This window comes from Empidonax traillii, unplaced genomic scaffold (genome assembly GCF_003031625.1).
Source record: "Empidonax traillii isolate 1590-97213 ecotype Southwest subspecies unplaced genomic scaffold, ASM303162v1 scaffold1260:size142763, whole genome shotgun sequence".
Classification (NCBI taxonomy): Eukaryota; Metazoa; Chordata; class Aves; order Passeriformes; family Tyrannidae; genus Empidonax; species Empidonax traillii.
The window spans coordinates 83,137-97,917 of NW_020956453.1; positions in this window are offsets into that span (position 1 = coordinate 83,137).

Sequence of the window (14,781 nt, forward strand, 5' to 3'; positions counted from 1 at the left end):
GGCACAGGGCAATGGGGGGAAAGATGGTAAAGAGAGAGAACAGTGCATAATATGGAGACAGAAAAGATGGGGGATGAAGGAATGGAATAAAAAAAAAAAAGGATATGAAGTTTTAGCTGCAAAGTTCGTCACAAATTCTTTACTTGTGTGTCGTCCCATCCAGCTGTACTAGAACATCCTGATATTCAGCTTTTCACTCAGGTACCAGAGCAAGTCACAAGGCATCCAGAGTTAACCAGTGCTGCACTTGCCAGCACACGCCAGACCAACCGCTCACACCCTGCTGGACCTTGTCAGATTGGCTCCTGGAACTTCCTGTAACAAAGGAAAGCTCTTGTTGTTATTCAAGGAGAGAAACACACAAAGACAGGCGTCATCACACGTGGCAGAAGTTACAGACACACGCTAAAATACATGACATGACACAGACAGGTTACAGGCTGATTGTCAGGGGAGCTGCCACCTACAGATCCTTCTGGCCTCGAGTCAGGAAGGCCTAAAATGTTATGTGTTTGTACAGAAAAGACATCAGGAGTACCTTGCTACTGTCTACATTAATGGGCAACAAGCAAGAACCAGTCCTTCACCCAGTTTGGAAGGCCAAGCAGTAGATTCTAAGCATTTCCCTATTTCATTGTTTTTTTCAGACTACAGACAGAGGAAAATTAATTCCCCATGTAATTCCATTGAAATCTAGTATATTAACTGAGGGACTGCATCTATTTAAGCCTGTACCAATATCTGAGAGATGAATTTAGGCCCAGAATGTGTTGGCTGATGGCCCTTTACTGGGAGATGAACTGGATTGCTTTAGGGGGGAGACTCCCCAGCCATTGGGAGCAACAGTGGGGAGTGGGAAGGAGGAAAGGGAAGCAAAGGGCAGGACAGAGTGTTGAGACCACAATAATTAATGCTTAGTGAGGCAGAAAAGGAGACAGACTCACAGGACAGCAGTTCTAGCATTTTAATTCATGTGTTGTGGAGTTCCAAAGTCAAATCGATGGCTTGAACCCAGCTTTACCTACACAGAGCTGTGCCACCAGGAATTTATACACTTGCCATTATTTAAAAAACAACAACCAGCATTTAAATTGTCCTGCCAGACCAACAGGAGTCCTCTCACAGACTGCCATGGAAGCAGGGACAAAACAGGTGGGAAAAATCTTTTAAAGCTTACTAATTTTAGATTTTAAAAAAACACCTGAAGTTGCTATCACAGCACCAGAGACCTGCACAGGTGAGAGTAACAGACAGCTCATTTCAATATAGGGATGATGATTTGGGTATATTTGAAAGTAATTAGAGATAATAGAGCTAGAAAGAAGCTGGAGAAGATTAAAAACAAAGTTCCTCTTTACAGAAAGTAACATAAAAAATGCAGACCCTTCCAATGTTTTTGCATATCTGTTTCCAAGTTATTTAGAAGTTCCTTAGGCTGAAGAATGTACCTCTTGCAAGACACAGATTTTTCACAGCACCTTTAATTTATGAGATAAAAAATATAAGTCAACAGCTTTAAATAATGTGGCTTGTGATGCACAGAAATCTGCTCAGCCAAGGGATCAAGAGTCAATAATGGTTTCTTCAGCTTTCTAGGGGAGAAGCAGTTGAGAAGCAAAGTGTCAGTCTCATGGAAATTACCACATGGAAATTACTGCTGAATTCAAGGGCAAAATTAATAACAGGGCCAGTGTAGGGGCAGTGCAGGATCAATTGAGCTTCTTTAGTTCTTTGAAAATATTATCCAATTTTTGTCACAATTTTATATTTGTGAAACATAAAACCTTCCTCAGTATTCTGTTTAGTCATGTAGAAGTTGAGTCTCAGAGACTTCTACCTTTTTTTAAATTTGGAGTTAGATTTTGTCAGGGTCATTTGTAATTTTGTCACTCCCAGAATGGATTACACAATAATTTAGGGGAGGGACCTTTGGGACCACCAGTCTGTGACTGCAGAGAAGTTTTGACCAATGTGCCCACACAACACTCAGACTCCACTCACTGCTTTGGATACTCCTTCAGTTCTGGGTATAATTCATAATTTTAGTACGAATTATATATACTGCTATGCTGTCTTTGATAATTTGGAACTGCATTTAAATATTGTGCTTTCTTCAAATCTGAACTATTGGTATTGGGAGCTTGTCTTTTTCCAAAACCAACAGCTAAGTATTTTTGGTTTGCACATGAAAACTTGGCACATTTTGGGCTCCTGCAGTCAAACCTGCCATTTACAATTTGGGTTTTTTTGTTTTTGTTGCTTGCCCCTTTGTTGCTGCATTGGCAGAGGTGGGGGTTTCCTTGTTTCTTGATGGAGCTTCACAAAAGGCAGATCACCTCCCGAGACTGGAAGTCAGAACATTCCTGGTTTTGCAGGTTTTTAAGCGCAGACGTGCCAGTCTGTGGGGACTGAGGAGCGCTGCACACCCTCCAGCCCTGTCAGGCTGGGGGTGAACCCAGAGATGCTGCACAACAAAGTAAATAGGAAAATGTGCATGTCTGAAAAGAGAATTATCACTGAGTTATAATGACTGATGTGCTTCCCTGGAAAATGCAACCTGGTGCGGCACTTTGTTCAAGCACTTTTTTCCCCAAGTCGCTATTTCCAGCTCCAAATGTTCAAGAACTACAGTTTGACCCTCAAAATCATAAGCCTGTCTGTAGGATGATAAATGTGGAGCTCTTTTACTGTGCTTTCTGTTTTTTGAGCTGTTAGGGTGCACCTGGGTCACACTTGCAAGCTTTATACTCTAACCATTAGGACTAGAAGCTTACTTTAAATTAAAGGAAGAGGAAAGCTGAGTTTCTAACCTCATTACACAACTGTAGTAGCTGGAGTGTAAGTGAAACATCAAACATCACAAGACTTGTGATAAAATCATGAGTGCTGACAACATCAATTTATAGTAGGAGGTGGGATAGGAGGGGAAACTCAGGGCAAATGGATTTACTTTTTATCTTAGTGTTTTTACAGGCTGTCTACTTTTATCTTTAATCAGAAGTTTTCAGTGGCAGTTCTTTCTTGGCGTATCTGTGCATGACATTAAAAGGTCACTTCTGCATTAAAACCTGATGCCATTTGCTAACTGCATCTTTCTATCAGAGATTACATGAAAAGGTGGGTGTACTGATGGTACACCTGGTGCTAATATCACAGCAAAGAGATATTATGGAAGTACAGGTCGTGAGTGCATGGCTCAAACAGCATTGAGAGGAATTCCAGTCCCCTGTTGTGTGTGTGTGAAGAATACAGGATGTTTCTCACAGCTGGGATATTTACTGCCTGAGCAGACGATATTGTATTGAGAATTTACCGGGAAAGCTCCACGTTCTTTGTGAAATGGGTTTTTTTAAGGGCATCGCTTGCTGGTTCTTTTATGCCTGAAAATTACCTCAATGAAAAATAACGTGGAAACTCACAAAGCTAGGTATAGTGAAACCTTTCATTCTAATAAATTGGCTGTAATTAAGCCGAGTAATTAACGGATTGCTATGATTATAGATCAACAGACTGGCCAGATCAAGAATTCAGGTCAGTCTTAAGTGATGCCAAAGCGGCAGGGGTGACAAAGTGGTCAGCTGTCCCTCCACTACTATTAGAGGTAGTTTCCAAACTGTGTTTTTATGGCTTGAAAAGCTCCAGTTAGAGGGAATTGTGTAGTCACCAGTCCTTTCAACCACATGCAAAGGGTTGTCAGTGGCAGGTTTCTTGGTCACCCACCTGCTGTCACTGGTCTGAAAAATGCCTGGGCAGCAGAGTGCCCAATTTGGAGGCAGCTCCAGCACAATGAATACTCCTGCTCTCTTCTGATAATCCCAGGATTTAAAACAGGAGCTGAGCCTGGCCCAAATGGCCAGCTCGGTCCAGCTGCTTTGCACAGCACCAGTGGTCCAAGCAGAAAGCGCACAAGTGAATCTCATGGTGACAAGCCAAGGTTTTTTATATGATGTCATGTTGATATTGAACATCTTCCACTCATTAAACCGGCTCCCAGTCCCGTCTGGGCGGGACAGAGTTCTTTAGTTCAGGGATGATTATGTTGCTGAGTGGAAGGAGAGACACAGCCCCTGAGTGAACCCAGAGGAGGTGCTGAGGGTCTGCAACGAGGCCCTTGTCGCAGCAGAAGGGATTCATTCCAGCGCTGTCCCGGCAGGAACAGACCTGCTTCTCACTCTGCATCCCTAAGCCTGGGATCCATGCTTGGTGAGAGGGCAGCAGGGCTGTCCAGGCCCTCTACCAGGCACCTCCTGTCCACCCTTTAAGCCCCAATACCAGCACTGCTCACACAAAGCTGTAACTCTGCACCCTGGACTAATATCAGCCCTAGGAAAGGAGACAAAGGCAGAAGTCAAAACAGGGAAAGATCTCCCTTAAAGCTTCCTTCTCCCCTCCCTGTATCAGAAGTGTACATTGAACAACATGTTTTTCCCCAATGAAATGATGTTAAGCTGGAGTTATGTAAAGAAATCAGAATACTGCAATTATTCCCCCCCCCCCCCAACATTACAAACCCAGGAAATTCAAGACAAGTACTACACAATCTTTCAGGACAGAAATGCAGAATTCAGAAATCCAGATAACCTCAAGTTTTCTCTGACATGATACATAAGCATGTGTAACTCACAAGCATGAGAGAATTTCACAGTTCACAGTCTGAATTTAGAAGGAAAACTATTTTAGAAGAGAAATTAGTTTTATGAAATATATTTCAGCCCATTTTTGTTCCACATATTGCTACAGGAACAGGGTTTCACCCTTTGGTTCTCATGCAAGGTGATGTGATGTTTGACAGATTCCATCTTTCTGCAAAACTCAACTGCAGAGGTCAAAGAAGGAAATGCTTTGTCATCTCTGCCTGCTTTCATGGGGGAGCATTGAGGTTAGCCTTCTGGATGTAAAATCTTACCACAGAGACAAAAAACAAGATTGGCTAACCACAATGACTTGACTCAAAGGATTAGCAACACTGACATAATGGAGGCATTCCTGTAAATCTAAAGTCAGAGTTCTGCCTACTTTTTTGAATAAATAGCAATCCAGAAATCTAGGGCAATAAAACTCCAGAAGCATCTCAGAATTTTATTTCAGCCAACATCAATCTTCCTTCCTTTCAGACAAGCTAAATTACACCGGTAAATCAGCAATGTTAAATCAGTCAAACCAGCTGAATGCAAAAGCTGGGGGAACAGACCAAATTTGTACCGTGTATACTGAGAGAAAGGAAAACTGGTCATTAAGTTAAACCTTAAATAAACATGAACCCTCAGTGGGGGTACACAGGGAAAAGGAAAGACTGCAGTCTAAAACTTCTTACAAGCTTCTGATTAAATGCACAGGGAAGTGGAAAATGGACTTGGGTCTCTGTGTGCTTCAGAGGCTGCAGCTTATGGAGCCAGAGCTGAGAAGGAGCTAAGTCAGACTTAGCAAGAGGACAGGAACAGAGCCCCGGCTCGCCGGGGTAACCACCCGGGAGCATTCCCGGTTTGATGGATTCTGTAGCTGACACTGATGGACTGACACTGTTGGAGGAGCAGGATCCAGCTTGTTCAAAACTAGGCCACAGCAGCACAGGCTCTCGTGGGACCCGAGCTCACTGCCCTCCTGGATGTCACTGCGGCGGCTGAGGATGTGACATCCCTGCCTCCCTAGCACAGGGATGGCAGGCACAAATGTGTGCTGGTTGCCAAGTCAGTGATGCAGCAAATAAACTCCCCTGTTAGTTTAAGCTGATTTATGTTAAAGATACCACAATGGGAGCTGATGAGTTTCAGGAGCAGTGTGTGTTTGGTTCTGTTGATGAGAAAACTGGGCAGTGGAAGCTCCAGCAGCTGAGGAGTGGGTACCCATGGAAATGCTCACCACACCGCAGAGTCACGCTTCAAACCCTGTTAGACTCCAGACATTTCGGCACTTTTTTACACCAAGGCCAAGGACCTGTCTTACATCACCCACATCTCTCAAACACAGATGCATTTTCAGCTCCTAAACCACACAGGACATGAATTTTGAATGCTCCAATATAACCTTCCTCAAGCTTGCCACATCTGTAGAAATAGAATGTCTCGCTGCCTTTCTTTGCTTTAATCAAAGCAAATATTAGAGAAACTGTAATAAAAGAACACCCATGCACACACAGATAGCAGAACCCAGCAAGAAAATGATGATTTTCTCCTCCTGTACTGTGGATCAGCTCCAGGAGCCCCGTTGCTGTTTCATCCAGTGACTGAGCTGTGAGCTGCCCGTGGCTGGGATCTACCATCCCCATATAATGGTTTTGCTTGAGGTTTCCTCAAGGAGCACCCAGAGATGTAAGACTGAACTTCCCTTAATGCAGAGCTCACAACAGATCTCCCTCTGCTCTACTCCCACTGAACAAGGGACAGCTGAACTTATCTGCAGAAAGCAGCTGTAAAAAGCAGGTAGAAAGGGGATAAGAAGGCCTTGAGATTACTTGTCCTTTCACCTGGGATTCCTTTGATTTCCTCTCACAATATGACACAGTAGAGGTGGAGCAGGTCTAGTAGATCAGTGAAAGTATCTTACTTGAAGAACAGGATTAATACCTTCCCACAGCCATCCACAATGAAGAATTCTTCAGTTGCCAAAATAATTCTGTGTTGAATAGTGAAATCCACAGGTGGGAAGCAACTCTCAGAGTATTTGCTTTCTGGGGTGCTTAATAATTGCACATATTTAACATCAGCATCATTCTCTCAAACAAACTAGAGCATTTTTAATGTGGTGCCCTCCTGCCTGTTGGCCAAAGGGATCAGAATCCCGAGCTCTGTCCCTAAAGGCTGGATCCACACTACCAACTGGTGGGTTGATCCTTGCCAAGACATTTTTAGAGGAATTATAAAAATCCCTCTTACAGAAGGGAATTATATGTGATACTTAGGCAAAACAGGCATTCCATTTATAAATATAATTACTTCTGCTATTCCATCAAGAAAAAGAATGTAGTAGCGAGGGACACAACAGAGAAAATTATTTATGTGTTGACACTTCAAACATAAATAGAAAACAGATCTGGCTGAAACTAAGTGGGAAGTGAAAAACCATGAGAAAATATGTAACTGAGATTACCAACTGGGGGGATAACTTATGACCACTTCAGTGCATTCTTTCCAGTGGAAGTCCAGTCCCACATCTTGCCTTACGTTTGGATTGTAGTTATGTGCGCACTTAATTAACAACAAATGCACAAGCTTACTCTGCATTTATTGGCAAATTATCTTCTTTTGACTGATGCCCTTGAACACTGCAAGGCGAGCACTGGTCTGCAGTGAAAAGGAGGGAACAGGAGATGGCTTGAGCATAGTCCCTGTGCTTTAGTGAGCTGAAGCATGGGAAGAAGGGAGTGAGTGTGCCATTCACACTCCCAAAGAATGACTGGATGCAATATTATCATCCAAGGAATGATTCTGACCCCATCTCTTGTATTCATACACACATCCCCTTTTACTCAGGCTGCCTGTCTGGGTTTGTCCATTACTGCAAGTTTTCTGCTTTAGATTTGGGAAGAATATTTTTATCCAGCATCTTCATTCTTAATATTAGTGATTTATCACATATGGTGCACTATATTTTCACAAAGCTGTAAGATACCATGGTGATTAACACCATATGAGAACCTAAATAGAAGGGAACAGGATAATAGAAATGTCCTCCCAGTACATATAGGGCTTTTGCTTGTTTTTAGAGAAAGCATCTCAGCTGCATGATTTTACTCTCTACATAAGAATTGTAGGAGTTCCATAATAGAAAACTGTACTGTAATTGATAATGCTGTAGAGAGAAAAAGAAACCTCATGTTTAATTTCTCTCTAGCCTTTAATTAGGATTTTCAGATCAATTTGGAGAGATTGATTATTCTAGCTCCTTAGATTATACAGATTTATTACTTTGATTTAAGAAGGCAGGAGAAAAAAGTGTAAGCACCTCAAGTATACCCTTGTGTAATATGTGTGTATATATATCTCCCCGTATTTCTGGTAGGAAAAGACCCCAGGTTCACACAGCCTTGCAAATTTTTCCTGTCAATATTGTACTCCCCTCCCCCCAAAAAATCTATGCACTGAATCAATTTGGTAACGAGAAACTAATCACATTTTACTCACCCACCCAAACACTGTGAAAGCCCGGAGACACTGCAAGGCTGCTTCGAATGAACACAACTCTGCTGGGCACAGCACAGCCCTGCTTTTCAAACAGCTCAGTGCTCACCCACCTGGATTAGGACTGCCATTGGGAGAGCCTTCCCCCTGCATTCCTTGATCCAAAACAAGGATTTTTCTCAAGTGTGGCAGCCAGCAAAAAAAAAAAAAAAAAAAAAAAAAAAAGTCAGGGTGACTCTTCCAGCAGCTTGGAAGTAAAACTGGACTCTTGTGTGGTACAAAGGTGCTGAACCTGAACTTTTGGCTCCTGCTCTCCCATGGGAGGCAGGCAGAGAGGCTGGAGGCAAGACAAAGAGCTGGCTGCAGGCTGGGCATCCCTGGGTGCTACTTGATCCTCCAGGCCCAGGGCTGCAGGGAGTGCCAGGAGGGCTGCAAGGGGCGTGGGGAGATGAGCACGAGCAGCTCCTCATGTATCTTCCCCCCCGAGCAGCACAGCATAGGTTAAATTAAAAAATGCATTAGGGAAAAGGTTGTTTCTGCAGAACTGGTCACTGGCAGCCGGGCCCCCAGGGATGCTCTCCTTGCCTGAGGATGAAATGGGATTACGATGGTAATATTTGCTGCACTGTAATTAAGGTGGTGTCAAGGCTTTCATTAAAAAGTGTGTTTTTGTTGAGGGGCTACGGCTTGGAGAAAATTTTTGCTTGAGGCTGAAATATAACATTGTTCTCAGCCAGGAAACACATGCACAACCTTTATTATATATGTAATTTAGAATCTCTGTATAGTCTTGGCTGTGAAGGCTCTACTATTGTTTCCACATGGGTATGTAGCTAATTAGTTTAAAAAATTAGTTATTAAAGAAGTGAAGGACTGAATTCTGTCTGGAACTCATGTATGGGACACGTCCCCATTAATTGTCTGTAATTCACTTCAAAAACCAAAGGCCAAATGCTGCCCTTCTTACTCAGACACATAATGTTCTTGAAGTAAACAGCTGTAAACAGGATTGGGCACCTGTGTCCAGGTGTTTACCTCCCTACAACCCAAGGCACCTGCCTCTCCCACACTGTAACAGCTCCATTAGAAGTGAGGCCATCCTGTCTGAGACTGATTATTTCCTTGCAAAACTGGCAATATATGACAAGCTTATTTCTACTAATAGTATTTAGGTTCCTATTATCATAGCACCCAAGATCTCAGATAAGGAACCAGGACCCCTGTGCACAAGGTGCTGTGCAAACCACAGAATAAAAACATAGTCCAACAAAATGTAGGATTGCACACAAACAAATCTTTTCCCCTGTTTCATGGCCACATTGGTATTATTTCTGCTAAGTAATGTGAGGGTAATGCACCACTCCTGCAAACAGCAAACACTGTTCAGACTTTTATTTGACTTTCTGCATGATAAAGTCCCAACTTCACAGCATCTATTGTCTTTCCCCAGAGGTGCACACAAAGGGGCCAGCTACTGCCCTGGGTGCTTGCTACTGGCTCTGTTTTCTTTTCGATCTATCTGCAGTGCAGCCAGTATTTAGCATGTACTGGTTTCAGGTACTAAATTGATTTTTACTCAAACTATTAGAATTCTACCTTTTTGGATTAAAAAGAAAAAAAGGCAACTAATAATATGTCATAAAAGATTATTTCTCTGATGCCCACTGCCACATAGGTGTCAAAACTAAAACTCAGAATATTAAAGTTTATAAAATTACAGTTTCATAAATGTGTAAACCAGACAGGAATTCACAAGTAACTTGCAGATACTTTATCTGACTTCATAGGGATGCTAAAACGAGACAATGTCTCACAGCACAGCTCCTTTTAAGAACAAAATAAATAAATTGCTAGTTTAGGAAGACTTTAAGCATATCTTCAAATGTTTAAACACAGAACAAACCTTATTCAGGAGGTAGTTGTCTTCAGTGAACTTATTTATGCATCTAGTTACTTATCTGCCTAACGTAGCATCCCCAGAATCATGGCCTGGGTTTGGAATAACTTAATGAATTTCAGTAGAGTGCATCAGCTACCACTTGTCAAAATAGGATGATTCAAATGTAAATAAGTGATGCTCCTGCTAAGTGCAAACGTGTGCAAAATTAACATTCCTAATAGACAAAGCTTCTCCACATAGCAAGGCATTATTAATAACACTACCAGAGGCAGGCAAGCATAATTCCATAATTCCTCATGTGGACAAACTCAGCCTAAGTACCTTTTTTTTTCTAATTTCACTTACATCAATTAAAGAAGTTAGACTCAATCTGAGCAGAAAAAAGCCAGAAGATGTCAGAATGAATGAGTCTGCATGAGGGTTATACTATAACCACTGGTTTTAAACTCACACTTTGGCGTGCACAAAAAGAACATTCTCTTATGAAGATAAAAGCCTCCACGTGTAATAACTCGATATATAGACAAGCCCTGGGGGCTTGCATCTTGAGCACTTAACATTTTTTGGCCTCGTCTTAATGGATAAAAAAGGTGTGTTTCTCAGTCACATTAGCCCAGTCAAAGAAGCTTACTAGGACGAAAAGGCCTTAGGCTTTGGTGAGGCTGAGGTGTAAAGGTGTGAGGTGGCACATCCATCACTAGGTGGGATACGCTGCCTTTAGCACCCACTGAACTAATCAGGTGGGAGCAGGCAGGGGATGGGGAGCCTGGGCTGAGCAAGGCCACGTTCATACGAACTCTGGGTCAGTTTGTGTGGGGAGCAGCTGCTGTAGAACAGAAGGCAGAGGATTTCACAGTGGGGAGCAGGTGAGAAAACATGAACTAGAATGGAATGTTTTTTCCTCACAGACTGTGAGTCGCCTCCAAAGAAAGCAGTTAGATGGATTCTAGGCGGGCTGGACCTCCACAGTACCTGTCCACTGCTCCAGAGCACCTGATAACTGGAGCTCTCCAGCTGCCTGGGAATGCTGCTCGGGATGAGAAGTGAGGCTTATTCCCTACCACGTGCAGCTAAAAGCATCCCACCGAACTGCTGGGAAAGTCACCATTGCTCAAGGGTGGGTATGTCCTACCATAGCCAGGCTGTGCTGTTTCCTAAAGTAAGGCAGGTCTACGAGATGGCAAGTAAGCAAAACTGATGAAAAGAAGAAACAAACATTTCAAGTTTAAAACTAGGTTTCTACAATGCATTCATTATCATATGACAATTAACATATGCTAACATTTTTTGTGGTCCAGCCGAGTTTAGTGCAAATTAACTAGGAGTCACGTATTCGTATGATATAATCCTGATTTTGTCACTTGACTTAGGCTTTGTCTACAACTCCTTTAGATATTCATGGGCTTATTTATTTAATTCTAAAAAATGGTAATTTGGCTATTTCTGAACTACTTGGGTGAAAAGGAATGCCGATGTAAAAGAAATATCATGGGCAGCTGCTGTGGTTACTGCACTCGACTGCCCACTGCACCTTTATCCTGAAGTTTGCTCCAAGGATGGCCATATGGGATATGGGACTGGCACCAAGCTCTCCCCAGTTTTTAGAGCAGCACACGGAGGTAAGCAGATGTTCAACACAGCCAATTATCAATTTAGCACAGGTTAAGGCAAAGTGGTTCAGTATACTGAACATCTAAAATGTTAGCATGTTGCTGGTGTAGCTTAAATAAAAGCCTTTCTGATAACTTGAACGTTTCTGCAATGGGAACACACGTACGAAGAGAACAAAAATTAAACTTTTTATTTACTTTATGTAGAGTGATGAACAATCCTAAAACCGTCAGAATTCTGAACTAATGTCATAAAAAAGAAAGTATCTGGATGTCACTCCTGATAGAATCCAAAATGCTTCTCTCATTATTCCTGTTACATACACCACTCTAGTTGTATAAAGGCAAAATGGTACTTACATACTAGTTGTCATTTTCCTTTAATTATTTCTACAACAGGATCATTTTCCTTAATAGCTGATTTAAGACAACGTCCCATCTTCAACTTATTCTATTATGAACATTGAGCACACTGGGACAATTTAAGATGTTTTGAAGTTAAAACCATTAACACGCCTTGTTTAATCAGTACTGCAAAGGTCTCGCATTTCAGAAACAACTCCAAAGCCACAGAAATGTTTGTTTTAAGGAAGGCTAGAATGTAAAATTCTAGTTGAATGTTTCAGAGCTGCCTGCCCTAGAAAGTTAAAAAAAGAAAAAGCAGGTGTGTCAGCTCACCTGAGTTAGTTTCACAATGGGCTGGAGGATCTCTTAACATACAGTAAAGCAGAGAACCTGTTCGTTCATTATTACATATTTGCTGAAAAAACGTGTGTTTTCCAGACAGTGATAATTTATAATAGGTGGTTAGTGTGGCCAAGGTATAAACATAAAAATTTTCCTGAGAGAACTGTTCAAATACCCTGAATCAACAAAGCACTCCCACACTGGATTTATGTTTGGCGACACGTCTCCTAGCTTGTCCCTCTGCCTTCTCTGAGTGATAGATAACGCTTGCAAATACAGTCTCCTACAATTCCAACCCTGCTTCAGGTTCCTGCTCACGAGTGTCTCTCAGTCCCACATGGTTCTTCACACCTTTGATTGCCATAGCAGTGGCTGCAGCAGTTCACAGCACAGACCTGCCCAGCTGTGTTTGGACACGTAATGAGATAAGGAACAGCAGTAAAACTCACAGGCACAAGTCCTTGTGCCAGACCACAAAGCCAACTGATTTTACATTGTGTTAGCTACACACATACATAGCTAATATATTTTAAAAAGGGGAGAAAAATTAAAATCACACATCTGTTTTTGTTACAAGAGACAAAACCCTAAGCTCAACCCCTTACAGGTGGTCTAAAGGTGTTAAAAAACATTCCCATGGGAGGACTGGATGAACCACACATGGACAAGCGAATCCAGTGATTTCACCTGACGTATTTCTGCTGTGGGATGTGACAGCTATTCCCCATACACCGAGCAGTTGATCTGAGCCCACGGTGTGCTCACGTGTCACAGCTCCAATCAATTTGCACATGCAGAGTGGCTCTGACACATCCTAGACTCACCCAAGCCGTGGCGCATGTGCAGCGGATCCGCACACACACAGCCAGTGTTCCAGGAGATGGCCATTTTTTTCAGCAGACCAGATGGCAACCTGGCAACTCTAGCAAATGCCACACCAGCGAGATCCTACTGTGCAGAGGCTGTGGCCTTTCCCTTCCCTCTCCCTCCACTTCCTCGCCTTTTTTCTCTCTCCTCCACCCAAGTCTGGGCCTGTATACTATTAAATGTTTTCAGTTAAATTATCCTAACTTAACAAAATTCAAAGGCACTTTCTTCTGTTAGACAACATATAAACAGATTAAGACCCTGTATCTGAAGCTGTATGAGCAGTATAGCCATGCTGTCATTTGCAGACTTCATAACACAAACATTTACCTAGGGATATATATTTTAATTTGACATAAAGGAGTACGTTTTCAGTGACAGGGCCAAGAAAGTCACACCAACAATCCAGCTGCTGTCCTTGCATGGCTGAGCAAAAGGGATATATAATTCATATAATTTTATATATTTGTATATGTATGTGTATAGAGGGAGGTTATTTTCTAATGTATTTCATACCTTACATGAAAATGGCACAAAGGTCTAAATTAATTACTCACAGACATAGAAAATGAGTCAATGAAGGCATTCTATTATGAAGTGGTTGTGAGGAAAACAGGCGAACAGAAGGCCACGGCGTACCTTTTTTATTTAGTATTCTGAAGCTGACAAGTGAAAAGCTCGGGAAGGAAGAGCATTGTAAAGGTCTGGAGTGCTTTGTGTTTATTTTTACGTAAAAAAAAAAAAAAAAAAAAAAAAAAAAAAAAAAAAAAAAAAAAAAAAAAAAAAAAAAAAAAAAAAAAAGCAACTAACATCAGCTCCTCCTTACCTCCCTTCCTCGTTGTACCTGTGTGCTACCCCGGGCCATTTTATCAACTGGGATTCAAACACAGAAACCCAACCACCACAGGAGAAACGCTCAGTACGGGCTGTGTTTACTCGGAACCTTGGTGGGGCTATCGCTCCCCAACACGTCTGCCAGTCCGGCGAAGTTCCCGAACACGAGTCACCGCCTTCCTTTTCTGTCCGTGCGACCCGTTTCGTGATTCAGCATCTGGCAAAGAGACCGCTCCCTCCGCTCCTAGCCCGGGAGGGAAGGAGAGAGCGAAGGAGGGAGGGAGGGCCGGCCGTGCTGGGGCCCCGCGGCGGGGAGGGCGGCTCCGGGGGTGCCCTGAGGGCGGTGCCGGGCGGGGGGGCCCCGGGCCAGCTCCGCTCCAGCGGCCCCGCCGGTGCCGCTCCCGCCGCGGGCGCCGGAGCGAGTCGGGGCAGCGCCCGGGAGGAAAGTCCGGGGGCGCGGCCGCTTCCTCGCCCCGTGGCCGGACTTTTCTCCGGCTGCGAGGCCGCCGTGTTTCCCTCCCCCCCCCCCCCTCAGAGCCCGGGTCCCTCCTGGCCTCCGGGACACGTTAAATCCCGTGTAATGAGGCTTAACCCCGCCCCGCAGCCGGGCGGGCAGGCAGCCAGCCGGGCCCCTGCCCGGGGAGCCCCCCCCGCCCCTCACCCCGCCCCGAGCGGCCGCAGCTGTTCCAGCCCGAGCTGCTGGAAAGCGGCCACGCTCCCCAGACTTTGTCTCCCTCGCACAGAGCGCTGAACTCTGCTCCCTCCC